The following is a 9,562-nucleotide window of genomic DNA, read 5'->3' on the forward strand; positions in this document are numbered from 1 at the left end:
CCCTACTCTCTCTCTGAGAGTAATGGCAGACCCTGGCTGTGACCCTATTCTCTGAGGGTAATGGCAGACCCTGGCTGTGACCCTACTCTCTGAGGGTAATGGTAGACCCTGGCTGTGACCCTACTCTCTGAGAGTAATGGCAGACCCTGGCTGTGACCCTACTATCTGAGAGTAATGGCAGACCCTGGCTGTGACCCTACTCTCTGAGAGTAATGGTAGACCCTGGCTGTGACCCTACTCTCTGAGGGTAATGGCAGACCCTGGCTTTGACCCTACTCTCTGAGGGTAATGGCAGACCCTGGCTGTGACCCTACTCTCTGAGAGTAATGGCAGACCCTGGCTGTGACCCTACTCTCTGAGGGTAATGGCAGACCCTGGCTGTGACCCTACTCTCTGAGAGTAATGGCAGACCCTGGCTGTGACCCTACTCTCTGAGGGTAATGGTAGACCCTGGCTGTGACCCTACCCTCTGAGAGTAATGGCAGACCTGGCTGTGACCCTACTCTCTGAGGGTAATGGTAGACCCTGGCTGTGACCCTACTCTCTGAGAGTAATGGCAGACCCTGGCTGTGACCCTACTCTCTGAGGGTAATGGCAGACCCTGGCTGTGACCCTACTCTCTGAGGGTAATGGTAGACCCTGGCTGTGACCCTACTCTCTGAGAGTAATGGCAGACCCTGGCTGTGACCCCACTCTCTGAGAGTAATGGTAGACCCTGGCTGTGACCCTACTCTCTGAGGGTAATGGCAGACCCTGGCTGTGACCCTACTCTCTGAGAGTAATGGTAGACCCTGGCTGTGACCCTACTCTCTGAGAGTAATGGTAGACCCCGGCTGTGACCCTACTCTCTGAGAGTAATGGCAGACCCTGGCTGTGACCCTACTCTCTGAGAGTAATGGTAGACCCTGGCTGTGACCCTACTCTCTGAGGGTAATGGCAGACCCTGGCTGTGACCCTACTCTCTGAGGGTAATGGCAGACCCTGGCTGTGACCCTACTCTCTGAGAGTAATGGCAGACCCTGGCTGTGACCCTACTCTCTGAGGGTAATGGTAGACCCTGGCTGTGACCCTACTCTCTGAGAGTAATGGCAGACCCTGGCTGTGACCCTACTCTCTGAGAGTAATGGCAGACCCTGGCTGTGACCCTACTCTCTGAGAGTAATGGCAGACCCTGGCTGTGACCCTACTCTCTGAGGGTAATGGCAGACCCTGGCTGTGACCCTACTCTCTGAGGGTAATGGCAGACCCTGGCTGTGACCCTACTCTCTGAGGGTAATGGCAGACCCTGGCTGTGACCCTACTCTCTGAGAGTAATGGCAGACCCTGGCTGTGACCCTACTCTCTGAGAGTAATGGCAGACCCTGGCTGTGACCCTACTCTCTGAGAGTAATGGCAGACCCTGGCTGTGACCCTATTCTCTGAGGGTAATGGCAGACCCTGGCTGTGACCCTACTCTCTGAGGGTAATGGTAGACCCTGGCTGTGACCCTACTCTCTGAGAGTAATGGCAGACCCTGGCTGTGACCCTACTCTCTGAGAGTAATGGCAGACCCTGGCTGTGACCCTACTCTCTGGGAGTAATGGTAGACCCTGGCTGTGACCCTACTCTCTGAGGGTAATGGCAGACCCTGGCTGTGACCCTACTCTCTGAGAGTAATGGCAGACCCTGGCTGTGACCCTACTCTCTGAGAGTAATGGCAGACCCTGGCTGTGACCCTACTCTCTGAGAGTAATGGCAGACCCTGGCTGTGACCCTACTCTCTGAGAGTAATGGCAGACCCTGGCTGTGACCCTACTCTCTGAGAGTAATGGTAGACCCTGGCTGTGACCCTACTCTCTGAGGGTAATGGCAGACCCTGGCTGTGACCCTACTCTCTGAGGGTAATGGCAGACCCTGGCTGTGACCCTACTCTCTGAGAGTAATGGCAGACCCTGGCTGTGACCCTACTCTCTGAGGGTAATGGCAGACCCTGGCTGTGACCCTACTCTCTGAGAGTAATGGCAGACCCTGGCTGTGACCCTACTCTCTGAGGGTAATGGTAGACCCTGTCTGTGACCCTACCCTCTGAGAGTAATGGCAGATCTGGCTGTGACCCTACTCTCTGAGGGTAATGGTAGACCCTGGCTGTGACCCTACTCTCTGAGAGTAATGGCAGACCCTGGCTGTGACCCTACTCTCTGAGGGTAATGGCAGACCCTGGCTGTGACCCTACTCTCTGAGAGTAATGGTAGACCCTGGCTGTGACCCTACTCTCTGAGAGTAATGGCAGACCCTGGCTGTGACCCTACTCTCTGAGAGTAATGGTAGACCCTGGCTGTGACCCTACTCTCTGAGGGTAATGGCAGACCCTGGCTGTGACCCTACTCTCTGAGAGTAATGGTAGACCCTGGCTGTGACCCTACTCTCTGAGAGTAATGGTAGACCCCGGCTGTGACCCTACTCTCTGAGAGTAATGGCAGACCCTGGCTGTGACCCTACTCTCTGAGAGTAATGGTAGACCCTGGCTGTGACCCTACTCTCTGAGGGTAATGGCAGACCCTGGCTGTGACCCTACTCTCTGAGAGTAATGGTAGACCCTGGCTGTGACCCTACTCTCTGAGAGTAATGGTAGACCCCGGCTGTGACCCTACTCTCTGAGAGTAATGGCAGACCCTGGCTGTGACCCTACTCTCTGAGAGTAATGGTAGACCCTGGCTGTGACACTACTCTCTGAGGGTAATGGCAGACCCTGGCTGTGACCCTACTCTCTGAGGGTAATGGCAGACCCTGGCTGTGACCCTACTCTCTGAGAGTAATGGCAGACCCTGGCTGTGACCCTACTCTCTGAGGGTAATGGTAGACCCTGGCTGTGACCCTACTCTCTGAGAGTAATGGCAGACCCTGGCTGTGACCCTACTCTCTGAGAGTAATGGCAGACCCTGGCTGTGACCCTACTCTCTGAGAGTAATGGCAGACCCTGGCTGTGACCCTACTCTCTGAGAGTAATGGCAGACCCTGGCTGTGACCCTACTCTCTGAGGGTAATGGCAGACCCTGGCTGTGACCCTACTCTCTGAGGGTAATGGCAGACCCTGGCTGTGACCCTACTCTCTGAGGGTAATGGCAGACCCTGGCTGTGACCCTACTCTCTGAGAGTAATGGCAGACCCTGGCTGTGACCCTACTCTCTGAGGGTAATGGTAGACCCTGGCTGTGACCCTACTCTCTGAGAGTAATGGCAGACCCTGGCTGTGACCCTACTCTCTGAGAGTAATGGCAGACCCTGGCTGTGACCCTACTCTCTGAGAGTAATGGTAGACCCTGGCTGTGACCCTACTCTCTGAGGGTAATGGCAGACCCTGGCTGTGACCCTACTCTCTGAGAGTAATGGTAGACCCTGGCTGTGACCCTACTCTCTGAGAGTAATGGTAGACGCTGGCTGTGACCCTACTCTCTGAGAGTAATGGCAGACCCTGGCTGTGACCCTACTCTCTGAGAGTAATGGTAGACCCTGGCTGTGACCCTACTCTCTGAGGGTAATGGCAGACCCTGGCTGTGACCCTACTCTCTGAGGGTAATGGCAGACCCTGGCTGTGACCCTACTCTCTGAGAGTAATGGCAGACCCTGGCTGTGACCCTACTCTCTGAGGGTAATGGTAGACCCTGGCTGTGACCCTACTCTCTGAGGGTAATGGCAGACCCTGGCTGTGACCCTACTCTCTGAGGGTAATGGTAGACCCTGGCTGTGACCCTACTCTCTGAGAGTCATGGTAGACCCTGGCTGTGACCCTACTCTCTGAGGGTAATGGTAGACCCTGGCTGTGACCCTACTCTCTGAGGGTAATGGTTGACCCTGGCTGTTTCCCTACTCTCTGAGGGTAATGGCAGACCCTGGCTGTGACCCTACTCTCTGAGAGTAATGGCAGACCCTGGCTGTGACCCTACTCTCTGAGGGTAATGGTAGACCCTGGCTCTGACCCTACTCTCTGAGAGTAATGGTAGACCCTGGCTGTGACCCTACTCTCTGAGGGTAATGGCAGACCCTGGCTGTGACCCTACTCTCTGAGGGTAATGGTAGACCCTGGCTTTGACCCTACTCTCTGAGGGTAATGGTAGACCCTGGCTGTGACCCTACTCTCTGAGGGTAATGGTAGACCCTGGCTGTGACCCTACTCTCTGAGGGTAATGGCAGACCCTGGCTGTGACCCTACTCTCTGAGAGTAATGGTAGACCCTGGCTGTGACACTACTCTCTGAGGGTAATGGCAGACCCTGGCTGTGACCCTACTCTCTGAGGGTAATGGCAGACCCTGGCTGTGACCCTACTCTCTGAGAGTAATGGCAGACCCTGGCTGTGACCCTACTCTCTGAGAGTAATGGCAGACCCTGGATGTGACCCTACTCTCTGAGGGTAATGGCAGACCCTGGCTGTGACCCTACTCTCTGAGAGTAATGGTAGACCCTGGCTGTGACCCTACTCTCTGAGAGTAATGGTAGACCCCGGCTGTGACCCTACTCTCTGAGAGTAATGGCAGACCCTGGCTGTGACCCTACTCTCTGAGAGTAATGGTAGACCCTGGCTGTGACACTACTCTCTGAGGGTAATGGCAGACCCTGGCTGTGACCCTACTCTCTGAGGGTAATGGCAGACCCTGGCTGTGACCCTACTCTCTGAGAGTAATGGCAGACCCTGGCTGTGACCCTACTCTCTGAGGGTAATGGTAGACCCTGGCTGTGACCCTACTCTCTGAGAGTAATGGCAGACCCTGGCTGTGACCCTACTCTCTGAGAGTAATGGCAGACCCTGGCTGTGACCCTACTCTCTGAGAGTAATGGCAGACCCTGGCTGTGACCCTACTCTCTGAGAGTAATGGCAGACCCTGGCTGTGACCCTACTCTCTGAGGGTAATGGCAGACCCTGGCTGTGACCCTACTCTCTGAGGGTAATGGCAGACCCTGGCTGTGACCCTACTCTCTGAGGGTAATGGCAGACCCTGGCTGTGACCCTACTCTCTGAGAGTAATGGCAGACCCTGGCTGTGACCCTACTCTCTGAGGGTAATGGTAGACCCTGGCTGTGACCCTACTCTCTGAGAGTAATGGCAGACCCTGGCTGTGACCCTACTCTCTGAGAGTAATGGCAGACCCTGGCTGTGACCCTACTCTCTGAGAGTAATGGTAGACCCTGGCTGTGACCCTACTCTCTGAGGGTAATGGCAGACCCTGGCTGTGACCCTACTCTCTGAGAGTAATGGTAGACCCTGGCTGTGACCCTACTCTCTGAGAGTAATGGTAGACGCTGGCTGTGACCCTACTCTCTGAGAGTAATGGCAGACCCTGGCTGTGACCCTACTCTCTGAGAGTAATGGTAGACCCTGGCTGTGACCCTACTCTCTGAGGGTAATGGCAGACCCTGGCTGTGACCCTACTCTCTGAGGGTAATGGCAGACCCTGGCTGTGACCCTACTCTCTGAGAGTAATGGCAGACCCTGGCTGTGACCCTACTCTCTGAGGGTAATGGTAGACCCTGGCTGTGACCCTACTCTCTGAGGGTAATGGCAGACCCTGGCTGTGACCCTACTCTCTGAGGGTAATGGTAGACCCTGGCTGTGACCCTACTCTCTGAGAGTCATGGTAGACCCTGGCTGTGACCCTACTCTCTGAGGGTAATGGTAGACCCTGGCTGTGACCCTACTCTCTGAGGGTAATGGTTGACCCTGGCTGTTTCCCTACTCTCTGAGGGTAATGGCAGACCCTGGCTGTGACCCTACTCTCTGAGAGTAATGGCAGACCCTGGCTGTGACCCTACTCTCTGAGGGTAATGGTAGACCCTGGCTCTGACCCTACTCTCTGAGAGTAATGGTAGACCCTGGCTGTGACCCTACTCTCTGAGGGTAATGGCAGACCCTGGCTGTGACCCTACTCTCTGAGGGTAATGGTAGACCCTGGCTTTGACCCTACTCTCTGAGGGTAATGGTAGACCCTGGCTGTGACCCTACTCTCTGAGGGTAATGGTAGACCCTGGCTGTGACCCTACTCTCTGAGGGTAATGGCAGACCCTGGCTGTGACCCTACTCTCTGAGAGTAATGGTAGACCCTGGCTGTGACCCTACTCTCTGAGGGTAATGGTAGACCCTGACTGTGACCCTACTCTCTGAGGGTAATGGTAGACCTTGGCTGTGACCCTACTCTCTGAGAGTAATGGTAGACCCTGGCTGTGACCCTACTCTCTGAGGGTAATGGCAGACCCTGGCTTTGACCCTACTCTCTGAGAGTAATGGCAGACCCTGGCTGTGACCCTACTCTCTGAGAGTAATGGCAGACCCTGGCTGTGACCCTACTCTCTGAGGGTAATGACAGACCCTGGCTGTGACCCTACTCTCTGAGGGTAATGACAGACCCTGGCTGTGACCCTACTCTCTGAGGGTAATGGTAGACCCTGGCTGTGACCCTACTCTCTGAGAGTAATGGTAGACCCTGGCTGTGACCCTACTCTCTGAGAGTAATGGCAGACCCTGGTTGTGACCCTACTCTCTGAGAGTAATGGTAGACCCTGGCTGTGACCCTACTCTCTGAGGGTAATGGCAGACCCTGGCTGTGACCCTACTCTCTGAGGGTAATGGCAGACCCTGGCTGTGACTCTACTCTCTGAGAGTAATGGCAGACCCTGGCTGTGACCCTACTCTCTGAGAGTAATGGCAGACCCTGGCTGTGACCCTACTCTCAGAGGGTAATGTTAGACCCTGGCTGTGACCCTACTCTCTGAGAGTAATGGTAGACCCTGGCTGTGACCCTACTCTCTGAGAGTAATGGCAGACCCTGGCTGTGACCCTACTCTCTGAGAGTAATGGCAGACCCTGGCTGTGACCCTACTCTCTGAGGGTAATGGCAGACCCTGGCTGTGACCCTACTCTCTGAGGGTAATGGTAGACCCTGGCTGTGACCCTACTCTCTGAGGGTAATGGCAGACCCTGGCTGTGACCCTACTCTCTGAGAGTAATGGCAGACCCTGGCTGTGACCCTACTCTCTGAGAGTAATGGCAGACCCTGGCTGTGACCATACTCTCTGAGAGTAATGGCAGACCCTGGCTGTGACCCTACTCTCTGAGAGTAATGGCAGACCCTGGCTGTGACCCTACTCTCAGAGGGTAATGTTAGACCCTGGCTGTGACCCTACTCTCTGAGAGTAATGGTAGACCCTGGCTGTGACCCTACTCTCTGAGAGTAATGGCAGACCCTGGCTGTGACCCTACTCTCTGAGAGTAATGGCAGACCCTGGCTGTGACCCTACTCTCTGAGAGTAATGGTAGACCCTGGCTGTGACCCTACTCTCTGAGAGTAATGGCAGACCCTGGCTGTGACCCTACTCTCTGAGGGTAATGGCAGACCCTGGCTGTGACCCTACTCTCTGAGAGTAATGGTAGACCCTGGCTGTGACCCTACTCTCTGAGAGTAATGGTAGACCCTGGCTGTGACCCTACTCTCTGAGAGTAATGGCAGACCCTGGCTGTGACCCTACACTCTGAGAGTAATGGTAGACCCTGGCTGTGACCCTACTCTCTGAGGGTAATGGCAGACCCTGGCTGTGACCCTACTCTCTGAGGGTAATGGCAGACCCTGGCTGTGACCCTACTCTCTGAGAGTAATGGCAGACCCTGGCTGTGACCCTACTCTCTGAGAGTAATGGCAGACCCTGGCTGTGACCCTACTCTCTGAGAGTAATGGCAGACCCTGGCTGTGACCCTACTCTCTGAGGGTAATGGTAGACCCTGGCTGTGACCCTACTCTCTGAGAGTAATGGTAGACCCTGGCTGTGACCCTACTCTCTGAGGGTAATGGCAGACCCTGGCTGTGACCCTACTCTCTGAGGGTAATGGTAGACCCTGGCTGTGACCCTACTCTCTGAGAGTAATGGTAGACCCTGGCTGTGACCCTACTCTCTGAGAGTAATGGTAGACCCTGGCTGTGACCCTACTCTCTGAGAGTAATGGTAGACCCTGGGTGTGACCCTACTCTCTGAGGGTAATGGCAGACCCTGGCTGTGACCCTACTCTCTGAGGGTAATGGTAGACCCTGGCTGTGACCCTACTCTCTGAGAGTAATGGTAGACCCTGGCTGTGACCCTACTCTCTGAGGGTAATGGTAGACCCTGGCTGTGACCCTACTCTCTGAGGGTAATGGTAGACCCTGGCTGTTTCCCTACTCTCTGAGGGTAATGGCAGACCCTGGCTGTGACCCTACTCTCTGAGAGTAATGGCAGACCCTAACTGTGACCCTACTCTCTGAGGTTAATGGTAGACCCTGGCTGTGACCCTACTCTCTGAGAGTAATGGTAGACCCTGGCTGTGACCCTACTCTCTGAGGGTAATGGCAGACCCTGGCTGTGACCCTACTCTCTGAGGGTAATGGTAGAACCTGGCTTTGACCTTACTCTCTGAGGGTAATGGTAGACCCTGGCTGTGACCCTACTCTCTGAGGGTAATGGTAGACCCTGGCTGTGACCCTACTCTCTGAGGATAATGGCAGACCCTGGCTGTGACCCTACTCTCTGAGAGTAATGGCAGACCCTGGCTGTGACCCTACTCTCTGAGAGTAATGGCAGACCCTGGCTGTGACCCTACTCTCTGAGAGTAATGGCAAACCCTGGCTGTGACCCTACTCTCTGAGGGTAATGGCAGACCCTGGCTGTGACCCTACTCTCTGAGGGTAATGACAGACCCTGGCTGTGACCCTACTCTCTGAGGGTAATGGTAGACCCTGGCTGTGACCCTACTCTCTGAGAGTAATGGTAGACCCTGGCTGTGACCCTACTCTCTGAGAGTAATGGCAGACCCTGGCTGTGACCCTACTCTCTGAGAGTAATGGTAGACCCTGGCTGTGACCCTACTCTCTGAGGGTAATGGCAGACCCTGGCTGTGACCCTACACTCTGAGGGTAATGGCAGACCCTGGCTGTGACCCTACTCTCTGAGAGTAATGGCAGACCTTGGCTGTGACACTACTCTCTGAGAGTAATGGCAGACCCTGGCTGTGACCCTACTCTCTGAGGGTAATGGTAGACCCTGGCTGTGACCCTACTCTCTGAGGGTAATGGCAGACCCTGGCTGTGACCCTACTCTCTGAGGGTAATGGCAGACCCTGGCTGTGACCATACTCTCTGAGAGTAATTGCAGACCCTGGCTGTGACCCTACTCTCTGAGGGTAATGGCATACCCTGGCTGTGACCCTACTCTCTGAGAGTAATGGCAGACCCTGGCTGTGACCCTACTCTCTGAGGGTAATGGCAGACCCTGGCTGTGACCCTACTCTCTGAGGGTAATGGTAGACCCTGGCTGTGACCCTACTCTCTGAGGGTAATGGCAGACCCTGGCTGTGACCCTACTCTCTGAGGGTAATGGTAGACCCTGGCTGTGACCCTACTCTCTGAGAGTAATGGTAGACCCTGGCTGTGACCCTACTCTCTGAGGGTAATGGCAGACCCTGGCTGTGACCCTACTCTCTGAGAGTAATGGTAGACCCTGGCTGTGACCCTACTCTCTGAGAGTAATGGTAGACCCTGGCTGTGACCCTACTCTCTGAGAGTAATGG

The sequence above is a fragment of the Oncorhynchus mykiss genome, chromosome 8 (assembly GCF_013265735.2).
Source record: "Oncorhynchus mykiss isolate Arlee chromosome 8, USDA_OmykA_1.1, whole genome shotgun sequence".
NCBI lineage: Eukaryota > Metazoa > Chordata > Actinopteri > Salmoniformes > Salmonidae > Oncorhynchus > Oncorhynchus mykiss.